This window comes from Podarcis pityusensis (genome assembly GCF_964106645.2).
Source record: "Podarcis pityusensis genome assembly, chromosome: 2".
Classification (NCBI taxonomy): domain Eukaryota; kingdom Metazoa; phylum Chordata; class Lepidosauria; order Squamata; family Lacertidae; genus Podarcis; species Podarcis pityusensis.
The window spans coordinates 100,822,840-100,835,906 of record NC_138029.1 but is presented as its reverse complement, the minus strand read 5'-3'; the positions used below and the strand labels follow the sequence as shown (position 1 = coordinate 100,835,906).

The window sequence follows — 13,067 nt, the reverse complement described above, 5'->3', positions numbered from 1 at the left end:
AGACAACCTCTGACAGGGTCATTTCCAAATCTGTTTCCTTTCCTCCCTCTCTTTCCACATTGCCTAATGTAGATTGTAAAAGCTTAACGGGATGCTGCCTATATAAAATTCTAAGAAGACAGGTATACTGATGGCTCAGTATAAAATATAAACAACCATCACCCTTTTTCTGCAAGTCAGTTCTCTGCTCCTTATTCCTCACACCCACCCCGTTTAGTCAGTTTCCCCCCCCGGTTTGCAGGAGGCTTATTAAGGTTCTGTGTACGACTGCCTTCTTAAATGGGTAATTGATCCTTTGATAAATGGTTACCGATTCTTAACTAGTCAATTATTTGTTTAAAGGCATGATTTATTGCTACACTCAGAACCTTCTGCGGATGACTTTATAGTGCTGAGTGAATATCTATTCACATTTCCGCCCCAAACCCAAGCTGGCTTGTTTTCAAATGCTTGATACAATTCATATGGAAATTCGAGGCTTCCCATGTATCTGCGCACAGAGACAGCAAAGCGTGGTTTCACTGGCAAGCCTCGGTTAAGTCTTATGAGGAGCGAAGGGGACAGATGTGCAGCTCCCTAAGCCGACCGTTGGTGGAAACAATCTCTCTGGACCCACTGCAAAACGCAGAATGCGCACCAGCCTGCGTATAAGAAAGGAAGAGGCAGGGGAAATCAGTTCGTGTCTGTTTGTTCCCTATGGAACTTGTGAGGTTGAGAGAATGAAAGGGCTTGCAAATACCAAGTGCTGTTCGGTGACAGATGCACTCCATGCAAATCAAACTCTTTAGCAGGCTATAATATTATTAGTGCTATTTTATATATTCAGCGCTGCTGCTCCAGGTTCCAGTACTGCTACTTCGCCTGTGCTTTGGGAAAAGCACAAAAGCGGAATGTAAAGGGCATTTGTAAGTGGGGGGGGGGGCAGTGTATAAGCATATGAAAGAAAATAAAAATAAATCTGGGGAGGTAACACAATCTTGCACCAGCTAGGAACATTATGGGATGGGTTTCTCATTCTGTGGCACAAACCAGCAACTGTGGCAAAGGTTTCTTGGCAGTGGACAGGATCAAGCTGTAAGATCGCAAGAGGCAAGGCTCAGGTGTGCAATGAGGCTCTTGTCCTCCCCCAAGCCCTTGCCGAGGAATTCTCTCTTGCACCCATTTCCTACTCAGTTGCATCAGTTTCAATTTGCTGTTGACTACTGCCATTTCCCCCGAACCCCACTCTCCTCTGTTGCATCGTCTCCATTCCTGGCTGCATCCCCCCCCCATTTTGCAGGGGTTGGGGGCACAGACAACATGCTGTGCATACAGGAATTTCCAGGGGCAAACCCTAGTGTTAACAGGCTCAGGTAGCAGATGATAGGATTGACTTTTGCCAGCAGCTGCCAGCTGGAGGGGGCAGCAGTGGGCTAGGTCAGGGGTGCTCAACTTGTTGCCTTCTAAATCAGGAGTTCCCAAAGTATGTTCTGTTGACCACTGATGGTTGTGAGCTTCGTTCAGGAGGTCTGCAGCAGCGGCTCTATCTTATTTACTTATTTCATTTCATTTATTTTTATTCTCTTCTTTGCTTCTTATACATCTAATTATATTTTACTGCATTGAAACCAAGGTCTGCTTGATCCAGATTTCTTGGCAATAGTCCTAGGAGCCAGGATATGCTAGATCGTCTGTTGGAGGTCAGCCAGGGGTGGACTGCAGTCTTCCTAGGTTTGTTAGCTGATAGCAGGGTGGGCTGGCATGACTGGGAACTTTGCTAGTGCTCCTTGATGTGCAGAAGCCAACTGTTGAAACCATGGGTAGGCAAACTAAGGCCTGGGGCCAGATCCGGCTTAATTGCCTTCTAAATCTGGCCCTCATAGAGTCCAGGAATCAGCGTGTTTTACATGAGTAGAATGTGTCCTTTTATTTAAAATGCATCTCTGGGTTATTTGTGGGGCATAGGAATTTGTTCATTTCCCCCCCCCCCAATATAGTCCGCCCCCCCCCAAGGTCTGAGGGACAGTGGACCAGCCGCCTGCTGAAAACGTTTGCTGACCCCTGGTTGAAACTTTTCAGTGAAAAGTGCAGCCAGCATGTCAATCAGTTGCTCAAGGCATAGCTGTAGGGGTTGATAGTCATCTCTGTTTTACTCACAGTAGGGCCCTTTAAATTAATGAGCATGGTACAGTTAGGTCCCTTAATTCCAGTGGGTTTTCTCTGAGTAAAACCTAGTTGAATACCACCCCATATAATTTTTTAAAAATAGCACAACACATTACAGTTGCTAAACAACCAGCAGAAAAATTATTAAGTCAGAGCTTTCCCAACTTTTCATGTTGGTGACATACTTTGGAGACATGAATCATTTCATGGCATAGTAATTCAGTTTTGATAGCAAACCAAAGGTTAAACTAACCCCTTTCCAGCCCTGGAAGGAGCGCGGGGAGCATTTGCGCAACACACCTACACACTGCAGCTGACACACTAATGTGTCGTGACACAGTTTGGAAAGCTCTGCCAAGACCCTCAGCGATTTTCAAGTGGTCCAGGCCAGGGTGGAATTAGGGAGCCACTGCTGTTGGACTCCATCCCACATTACCATGTCCCAAGAGCAGAGATGATGGGAGATGTAGTACAACCACCTGTGGAAGGCACACATTGACAGTTTGTGGGGCAAGGCAGACCTGACTTTGTAGAAGGCAATATTGTATGCTCGTATGCATGCGATACTTAACCCTCTGTTCTTTGTAAAAAGCGACATGGCAGCAAAAGAGTTGTCAAATGGAAGGTGCCTGTCGATACGGTAATACAAGCAAACTTCATGCTACCGTTTTAACAATTGCATTGTGTGGTTTCTGACAAGGATTTCCATGAATTTTCGGATGCCTTAAGCCTTTCTGTCTTTTTCTTTCCTTTTTTTTTTTTTTTTGCTGATAAAAACACACATTACTCTTGAGACCCCATGTTATCCGTTTCATCTCGTGCACTTATAAAAAACCTGGGAGAGGTTTCCTAGGATCCATATTTCTTTTTCACAGTTCCTATAACAGAGTTGGTAAAGCAGTGGCATGTTGAAATAGATATCTAAAGTTCAGAGGGGAGATAAAATCTACAGCGACAGGGGAAAGTTCTGAATGTGCTAAGGGATTTATGTATAGGGCTTGCCCCCCCCCCCAAATGTGAATGAAGGATACCACACATGGAAGTGGCTAGTGGGCTCCAGGTTCAGAGGTACACTGGGAATTCTGAAATGCTTTTGATGTCTCTATTTAGCTAATGTGCACATCATCACCAGCTTAGCACCCACAGTTAGCCCTAGCTTAGCCAACCTAAAACAGTAAAGGCAGCCCTTTAAGGAAAACCACTAAAATTTGGCAGTATTCATCCCCTCAGAAGGTGGTATCATGCCTGCAAATTTCATCTCATTTAGCCATTTTTAAAAGTTATATATGGCTCCTATAAATAAAGAAAGACAACTCTAAACGTGCCTAGCACAAAAATCCCTGGATCTATTTATCTGGAATTTGGTCAGCTTTATCCACTCAGGTTGGGATAATATACTAGCACATTCAACCCAATTTTGTGGTGGTGGGGTAAAGGTAAAGGTAAAGGTAAAGGGACCCCTGACCATTAGGTCCAGTCATGGTCGACTCTGGGGTTGTGGCGCTCATCTCGCTTTATTGGCCAAGGGAGCCGGTGCACAGCTTCCAGGTCATGTGGCCAGCATGACTAAGCCGCTTCTGGTGAACCAGAGCAGCACACGCAAATGCCGTTTACCTTCCTGCTGGAAGGTATTTATCTACTTGCACTTTTGACATGCTTTTGAACTGCTAGGTTGGCAGGAGCAGGGACCGAGCAACGGGAGCTCACCCTGTCGCGGGGATTTGAACCCCCAACCTTCCAATCGGCAAGTCCTAGGCTCTGTGGTTTAACCCACAGCGCCACCCGCGTCGTGGTGGTGGGGAAACCATGTTCAAACGCACAAAGCTTCAGTTTTCCCAGATCAGGATTTGGATGCCAGCTGAATCAGGTAGCTCCCAAATTGGTCCAAACACAAATTGGGCTGTATTCCCAAGCAGCAAACCAGGATCTGAACTGCATCTTGTGGTTGGTGTACTGGACATAGTCTGATGTGTGATTATTAACTGCTGGAAAAACTTTCAGCGGCATTTCCTCGATGCTCAGTAACATGAAACCACCTAATAGCTACTGGTTTAAAATCTAAGCGTGGGCTTGATGGATAGTATTTCATGCATTCATTCATCTCCCACAGCATGGGGTGTGATGCCACCACCTTTGGTGTTTCAAAATCCAACCTCAGGCACCATCTTTTGTTAGAAGCCTTTGGCACAGCTTCCTGCCCCCAGTTTCCCTTGCCCCACTGTAGCAAAACCCAAGGCTGTTCAACTGGAACAACTGCATCATCATCATCATCATCATCATCCCCCACCCATCTGCAATATCACTTCCCCTGCTTATCCCTGCCTCCACTTACCTCCCTTTCCTTAGAGTAGGCTGGTCCATTAGGGGGAACGGGGCAATGCTCCACCAGCTTCAGCCAACTGTCACCTGCCTGCCTTCTTACCTGCAACCAGTGATGGAGTGGCTGTACTTTCTTTGACACTGGCTGCATCTTCTTTCTGTCCTATTGGCTCCAATGGGCACCAACAACCACTGCCTCTGTTTCACTCTGTATTGAATTTTGGATTGTAGCCTCTATGGGGGGAGACAGGATTACCCATTTTCACTCTGTAAAGAACCATGCACAGTAAACAAACAAGCAACCTAATGTGTCCCACAACATCCTAAGGGTTTTTTTCTTTGTTTTGTTTTGTTTTGTTTTTGGTAGTTTGGCCCTTAACAGGTGGAGGTTATCCATCCAGAGATTGGAGTCAATTCTAGTTTTAGTACGGAGGCGCTACAAAGTTTTGGACCACCTGGAGCAAGAAGCTTATGCTCACACGCACCTGCCACGTGACTAGCTCAGAGACTAACTTTATTAATGCAACCAACTTCCTCATCTCACTGTTATTAAAGGTCATTTCCCCTGAAATTTATAGTGGCAGGGAGAGCAGCAAGCTATATTCTGAGAGTAACGTGATTTCCTCATTACCATTTATAATGCCACCAGCAGGAAGGAGACTCATACATTTTCCAAAGTTGTCACAAATGTGGATGGAGGAATGGACATAGCTCAGAGAGTTTCTTGAAAGGGAGATGACAGATCTTGGAAAGATGCTCTCCTGTGAGCTTCGCACTTTGTGCTCCTGCAGGTTGGAGCTGGGAGAACGGACGAAGAAGAGGTACTGGCTGGAAACATCTCTGCTCCCATTCATTCTCCTCAGAACCCTGCCCTGCACATTTCAAGTATGTGCTAAATATCCAAACATGGACAGAATTTGCTATTTGTCACCCAGCTTTTGGCAGATTTTTATGCCATCTAACTGCCATTTAAATTAATGTGAATGACAATCCAGTATTTGAATGTGAATGGTATTTCAGTACTTGATGACCTGTCAATATGCACTAAATCCCAGGGATCATTCCACATGGGAAGAGCCCTGCAAAGGTCTGTCTGGTCCACCATCTTGTTTTGAACACTGGAAAACCGGATAGCTTACAGCAGGAGTGGAGAACCAGTGGCCCTCTGGATTACATCTCCCATCATCCCTGACCAATGGCTGTGCTGGCTGGGGCTGATGGGAGTTGGGGTCCAACAGTATCTAGAGGGGCCAGTAGTTCCTCACCCCTGTCTCACAATCCAGGCACAAAGGTACCATATTTTTCCAGGTATAAGACGCCCCCATGCATAAGACGGCCCCTATTTTGGGGGACTCCAAATTAAGAAAACACCCCTCAGCACTACCCGTGTATAAAACAAGCCCCAATTTTAAACCTAACTTTTTGGTTAACAAAAGCTAGTCTTATACACAGAAGTAGCCTTTTCACATTGTTTGTCCCCAGACTTCAGGAGCTGGAGTAACGTAGCTGTTAGCATGTTAGACTAGGAGCTGGGAGGCCAGGGTTCAAATCCTGACTCATCCATGCAGCTCTCTGAGTGACCTTGCACAAGCTGTTGTCTTTCAGCCTAACTAATCTCACAGAAGATTCTAGGGGAATCTTCCGGGCTCCCGATGTTGCAGAACTACAACTCTCACCATCCCATTGGCCATGCTTGCTGGGGCTGATGGGAGCTGTCATTCAGCAACATCTTGTGGGCACACTTGGTGTGGAGTCCCTAAGATGGTTGCATGGTGCCTTGTATGCCTCTTTCCATCCACTCCTGAAGCCAAGCTGGGGCCAAACGTATTGCTCTTCTTTCCTTTGAACCACATCAGCGAGAGCAAGAGTCTTGCCATCTGGGCAGCCCAGGACCTCCATACACACTCCTCCACTCCTGGGGAGGTCACTTCACTACTGCAAACGCATCGGGTTGACTTCACTCCATTGTCTCTCAAGACAGACAGATGCCAACAACTATATATGCTCAACATCACCTTGGAAAATGACCTTTCACCAGACACAATGGTTATAAGTACAATGAAAATAATGTGAAGTACCCTTGAACAGCTGGGCTGTTCTTCTCAGGGCCACATAAGGACAACTGCTGGTCAACCTGTTCCGATCAGACCCAGCCAGCATGCTCAGTGGTTAGGGAGAATGAGAGTTGCAGCAACATCTAGCGAGCATCACATTCCCTGTTCTTGCTATATTTCAGAAATGGGGAGCCTCTGGCCCTCCATAGGTTGTTGGACTACAAATTCCCCTCATACTTGTCCATTGATGGGAGCTGGACTCCAGCAATATTCAGAGGACCACGGATTTCCCATCACTACTCTGCGTCATATTAAACCTCTTTAGTTCTAATACCACCCGTGGACTGGCTTAATGGCGTGCTATTTTCTGCTCTAGCAATCTTGGCCGCCAAAGTGAGTGAGAGCAGACAGTGAGAACAAAGATCTATAAGGCCCCCACCAAGTTTTTAGTGATAATTCAATCTGATAGCAATGTGATAGGGATGAAAACTGAAGATGGAACACAAAAAAACTGAATTCCTTTTTATTTTAATAGCAAGACTGGAACATGGCATATTTTATCTTTCCTCATGACAAAGATTAGCATGAGAATGGCAACACGCCAGGATAGCATCTTATTTCAGGCCCGAGGCTGTAATTTCAAGTCCCTCTTGGCAGTTGGCAAGCAAGCCGTCTGCAAGGAGGGGTATTTAAAATTCATGGCCTCTGCTCCCAGCATTTATAGCATCTTGAGATCACCTTGACGAAACTTCAGACCTGCAAAGCTATGCAGAATCTCTTTGCAACTAATTCCACGTAGCTTGTTTTGATGTGTACTACCAGCTGTCGTGTCCTCTGCTGCCCCCACCAAATACTTTGCTGGGCATGTACCTGTTGCCATGACCCAGGTGCATGCCATGGGGAGAAGGAGGCCAAACCCAGAGCCCAGCTCCATGCTCTCCATTTCCCACCCGGCGTGCCCGCACATTGCAGCCTGGCCTAGTGTGCAAACACTTGTGCACTGGGCGGGATGTGTCACATGACATCACATGATGCGTCAAGTGATGCACACACACACATACACCCCAATGTGGGGGGCAGGTTGGCGCCCCTGCTTGAAGGAAGATCTTCTCCTCAGAGAGAGGCATGGGCCTGCACTCTCAACTGGCACCTGCCACTAATCTCACTTGAAGGAAGGACTTCTCCTCAGAGAGAGGCCTGGGCCTGCACTCTCAACTGGCACCTGCCACTAATCTCACTTGAAGGAAGGACTCCTTCCTCAGAGAGAAGCCTGGGCCTACAATCTTGACTGAAACCTGCTACCTGTAGCTGGCAGGAGGGTGAGCTGTTGGTGGCTGTGGGGACAGTGTCCTGTGATGGCAGGAGGAGGCAGTTGGAGGCCATCTGCCACACTTTCCAATTTGCCACCTGAACCACGTGGCTCATCGTGGCTCGTGATAGGGCTGGCCCTGGTTTGGAGCCAAAAGAGACTTGAGTAGCAGAAGCTTTGGAGGCAACAGTGACGAAAGGAGGCATGCCAGAGCTATTTTGTATTCAACTGGTAGGACCTGATAACTGACATGAGAATGCTCTGTGTTCTCTTGAGCCTCTGCCCATGAGGCTTAGGGAGAATTTAGAGGCTCAGTAAAGGAACATTATCATCTTCTTTTATGAAATATGAGATTTCACACACAGCTCCAAGGTAGGTTTCCTCTGTGTGCAGCTTGGGCTCTGCCCGTATGTGTCTCATGCCCTGACAGCCACAAGGCTGGATTTATTGCGTTCAATGTCCTGCTTCCCATTTGCCTGTAGCTTCTTCAGACTGGAGCAGAACCACTGCCTGCTGATCCAGGCAACGGTGGTTGTATTACATTCACTCTGTATCCTTTACACAGGTTGCTTCCAGAGTGGCATCCTGAACACAACATAGTACTCACTGGGTTCTAAACTCCTGAACAATATCAGTGCTTGCTGTAATCATGACTCACCCTTGAAATATTGGCCTAGTGCATCACCGCTGTCTGTAATTGGAATGCCCTGCCATCACACCTGCAGCTGCAGGCACCCAGGTTCTGCTGTTGCATGCGTCAGTGCAGAGCTTGCTAGTTATATGTCTCTGGGCTGATTGAAACGGCAATTTGAAATGTCATCACTTGGGCTCCTAGTCTCCAATGTAGGATTAAGGTCCATTGAACTCAGGGACAGGGCCTTTTCAGTGATGGCTCCGACCTGGTGGAATGCTCTGTCCCATGAGACTAGGGCCCTTCAGGATTTAACCTCCTTCTGTCGGGCCTGTAAGACAGAACTATTCCACCTGGCCTTTAATTTGAATTCAGCCTGATCTTTTATTTCTCTTCCCTCTCCCTCCCCTTTTATGAAGATTACCTGCCCTGAGACCCCATAGCTAATTCTCCCCTGGCCTCCTCGCTCGCCCAGGTAGGACTAATTCAGCCAGCTAGCCCTGGTGACTATCTAATGCTTATTGGATGGATTTCCCCTAAATTGATTTTTGAACTTTGAATTTTATTGTTATTCATGTTTTCATACTGTATTTTATGCTGCTTTTACAATTAAGTGCTTCAAATTTGTTGTTAGCCACCCTGAGCCCGATTTTTGAACCGGGAAAGGCGGGCTATAAACAAATTATTATTATTATTATTATTATTATTATTATTATTATTATTAAACTTGCATCTGAGCAGAAACTCATAGGATCGTGCTGTTAATGCCTTGCGGTTTGCATGGCTGGCATGCTTCCACTGAAGTGCATCGCATCTGAGGTGACATACAATTATGCAAAAGTTCTATTCATAGCATTTTGATCTGTGTTGCTGCACAAATGCGTTTCATGCACGCAGGTCATCAATTTGATGTTGCAACTGTCAAATAATTAACTTGCACAAGTGAAAAGTTCCCTTCTGCCTCTCTTCGGCTGTCAATATTTCTTTTGCAATGTTACAGGAAAAACAGAAAGAAGCACAGAGCTCCTTCCTGATTTTGGGTTTTCTGATGCTGTTCATACAAGAAACAATGGTTATTGCCTGTTTTGCTTTGGAAAACAAAACCCCCTTCACACAAAAAATAAAAATAAAAAAATCTTCTGAAAACACCAACAATTCTTTTTAGAAGAACCACTGCTGGCCTCCCTCAGTATGTGTTTATTTTCTCCATCTTTCCCCACTTCCTTAAAAAAATATTTTTAATATGACATATTGTGTTATTCGTACATGTGATGCCCCAAGGGCAAAAATCTCATTGATTTTAATGCTTCTGGACTGCACCCTTCTATTACCAGGAACGCTGTTTCATTTTCTTTTTCACTTGGCTGTCAACTCTGGGTGGGATATATTTGTCACAATGCTGCACCATTCTGAGTTTGAAGTAGCAAGTTCCTTTACCAGTCTTCAAGTCCAAAAATAAAAACCATGCATCAGGTTGGATCTAAGTTCAGTTAGAAAAAATGTTCAAAAGACCTAAACATTATTTGGCATGTTAAAACAAAGGGCATTTCTGTAAATGCCCATAATTCATTCTGTTTCTGATGTTCAGGCACTTTGTGCCAAGGCTTATGTATCTGAAAGTGACACCTCCAAGACCCAATTAAGTAGGTATCAACAAGTTTGGGGGAATTCTAAGGTTTGCAGAAGTATAAGGAAATCACCAGAAAAGAAAGCCCCTAAAACAACTCAGCAAGGACTGAGCACAGTCAGCAGTCACAGAATGCTGACAAGTTTTGGGTTTTTTTAGGGGGTACCAGTGGGTGTGAGGAGCAGGATGGAACTGAGCGTCTGGAGCTCTGAACAGCAGCTCTCCATGCTGCAACATTTTGTTACAGGACAAATAGCACAATCCTATGCACAGCACCACGCGGGTGGCACTGTGGTCTGTGCCACAGAGCCTAGGGCTTGCCAATCAGAAGGTCGGCGGTTCGAATTCCTGCGATGGGGTGAGCTCCCGTTGTTTGATCCCAGCTCCTGCCCAACTAGCAGTTCAAAAGCACATCAAAATGCAAGTAGATAAATAGGTACCATTCCGGCGGGAAAGTAAACAGCGTTTCCGTGTGCTGCTCTGGTTCGTCAGAAGCGGCTTAGTCATACTGGCCACATGACCCGGAAAAACTGTCTGTGGACAAACGCCGGCTCCCTTGGCCTATAGAGCAAGATGAGTGCGCAACCCCAGAGTCGTCTGCGACTAGACCTAACGGTCAGGGGTACCTTTACCTTTATGCACGTTTACTCAGAAATATGCCCCATTAGACCCCCAACAGCAGCTGGAGAGGAGGAATAGGTTGCCATCTCCCTGCTCTGCTTCTGCTCTCTCTGAAAACACAGGAGATGTTGGACCATCTGTGGAGGAACAGCAGCTGGCCTTGATGCCAGACTTCTGGGTGGGGAGATGGAAGCAAAAAACAACAACCCCTGAATGATGTTGAGGCTAGGGAATGGGGTGTTCATGCTGAATTTTTGTTTTTTATCTGCTAGTTTGTGAAAGTATTGGTTGATGATTGTTAGTGTGCTGCCAGTGTTTTCTGCCACTGTTATGGGAGGAGGGAACTGGTGGGGTTTTGTGGGGGGAGAGATCTTCCAATATGGAATATTAATGTGTTATATGCCTGCCCCCTTTTCTATGGTATAATGTATTAATGCCTATTGCGTTCCAACGCAAGCTGTTTGAAGACCCTTTGGGTGGCAAGCAGCTAATAAGTTCAATAATAAATAAGTGATGCTCATTGCTGTTTTCTAGCAGATAAACATGCTTTGAGTTGGAGCCATGGTGCCCTATACAACGTTGTGCTCCAACAGAGAAGGTCCTGGTCAGAAATGGATGGGCGCTTGGGGGTGCTTTTGTCAGGGCAAAGGATCTTACTTCCCAACCCCCCGCTGCCCCAACAGCTCCAAGGGCTTTTTTCTTGCTGTTGCTATTTATGAACACTGATACAGGTGAAAGTCTATTGTGCTTTGTGTCTCTGTCGGAGTCAACAGAGTTATTAATACAGTTCAGTAACACATTTATCTTCCAGCTTTATGGAATAAGAGATGAAGTTGACTCGGAGCTGGCACTGACAGGCTGCATTGAAGTATTTACTACCCTCTCTAGTCCTGCTGAGATGAAAAAAAAATATGGCAGAAGCTCAAGTTCCTTTGGAAAGGATGCCGCCACCCCCCACACCTTGCAGCACGGCAGGGCTCAGTAGTCCCGTATTCTGCTGTATTAAATGTACCCGCAGCAAACACCACTGGCCCAATTCAGTTATTTAAATCCCTTAGACCAGAATTCATCAACCTGGTGCCCTATGCCTATTGTTGGATTCCTACTTTCATCAGCCCTAGCCACATTGGCCAAGGTCAAGATGATGGAACATGTAGCCCCAAATATCTGGAGGGCACCAGGTTGGGGAAAGCTGACTTGGATTGGCAAGGAGGATGGTTGCTGTAACCCTGAAGTGCTGCTCATTGCTATTTATAGTTTTCGAAAGGGAGAAAAGGGGAGGCCACATGGGGGAACAAGGGCAGACACCACAAGAGCAAGGTCATCAGAGACAATCCCATACCCTCCAACACATTGAAGCGAAAAAACCGGGACGCTGCTTTCTGGGGCTCCCACAAGTCACATAACCTGTGTCAGATTGCAGCCCCCAAAGACGCCCTTTTTGTGGGGCTTCCACCCCAAAATGCAACATGCCCACAAGTAAAATGTAAAAGGTATGGTAAAGGACCCCTGGACGGTCAAGTCCAGTCAAAGGTGACTATGGGGTTGCGGCGCTCATCTCTCTTTCAGGCTGGGGAGCTGGCATTTGTCCACAGACAGCTTTCCAGGTCATGTGGCCAACATGACTAAACCGCTTATAGCACAATGGGACACCGTGACGGAAGCCAGAGCGCACAGAAACGCCGTTTACCTTCCTGCCACAGCGGTACCTATTTATCTACTTGCACTGGCATGCTTTCGAACTGCTAGGTTGGCAGGAGCTGGGACAGAGCAATGGGAGCTCACTCTGTCGTGGGGATTCAAGCCGCTGACCTTCCAATCGGCAAGCCCAAGAGGCTCAGTGGTTTAGACCACAGAGCCACAAGTAAACTGAGGGGGGACCAAGGATGGTGAGTTGGGGCCCTTCAAACCTGGGTCTAGCGCTGCCTAGGTGAGTGGCGTCCTCGCAACTGTCCATGGATGGATTCCTCACCTGCAATTTTGCATAATGTGTAGCCTTCAGGTTGTGGGCACAGCCCTGTTTTCTACCAACTCACGTACTTGTGTACTTACGGCGGGTGACCCTGTAATGAAAGTTCTCGACTGCAGCCTAAATATTTGGCTTCTTTTTCCAGACTTCTTTTGTGTCGAAGCCTATCTGAATGAGCAACTTGGAAAGCAGGGGAGATAGAAACAGGTGAAGAAATAAAAAAGGGGTTTTACTTTTACTGCTTTCAATTTTTTTTGTCATAAATCGGCTTACAAATTCTAGCACGGCAAAGCTCACGCACACTATCGGAAAAGTAAATAAAAGAGCCATTTTCCTTCTGTGTATTTATAGCCCTAATAAATTGCTCCCAGAGGAGCTGGCTATAGCGTAAC

General features: G+C 46.3%; 1 long non-coding RNA gene across 1 annotated transcript; it reads right to left on the bottom strand.

The window, feature by feature from the left end:
• Positions 1-425: 425 nt before the first annotated feature.
• LOC308471711 lies at positions 426-7,477 on the bottom strand. Its single transcript, XR_013983109.1, has 3 exons — positions 7,257-7,477; positions 4,478-4,698; positions 426-641 (listed from the first exon to the last, which is right to left on the bottom strand). It is a non-coding gene; the product is annotated as an uncharacterized lncRNA (long non-coding RNA).
• Between the last annotated feature and the right edge of the window lie 5,590 nt (positions 7,478-13,067).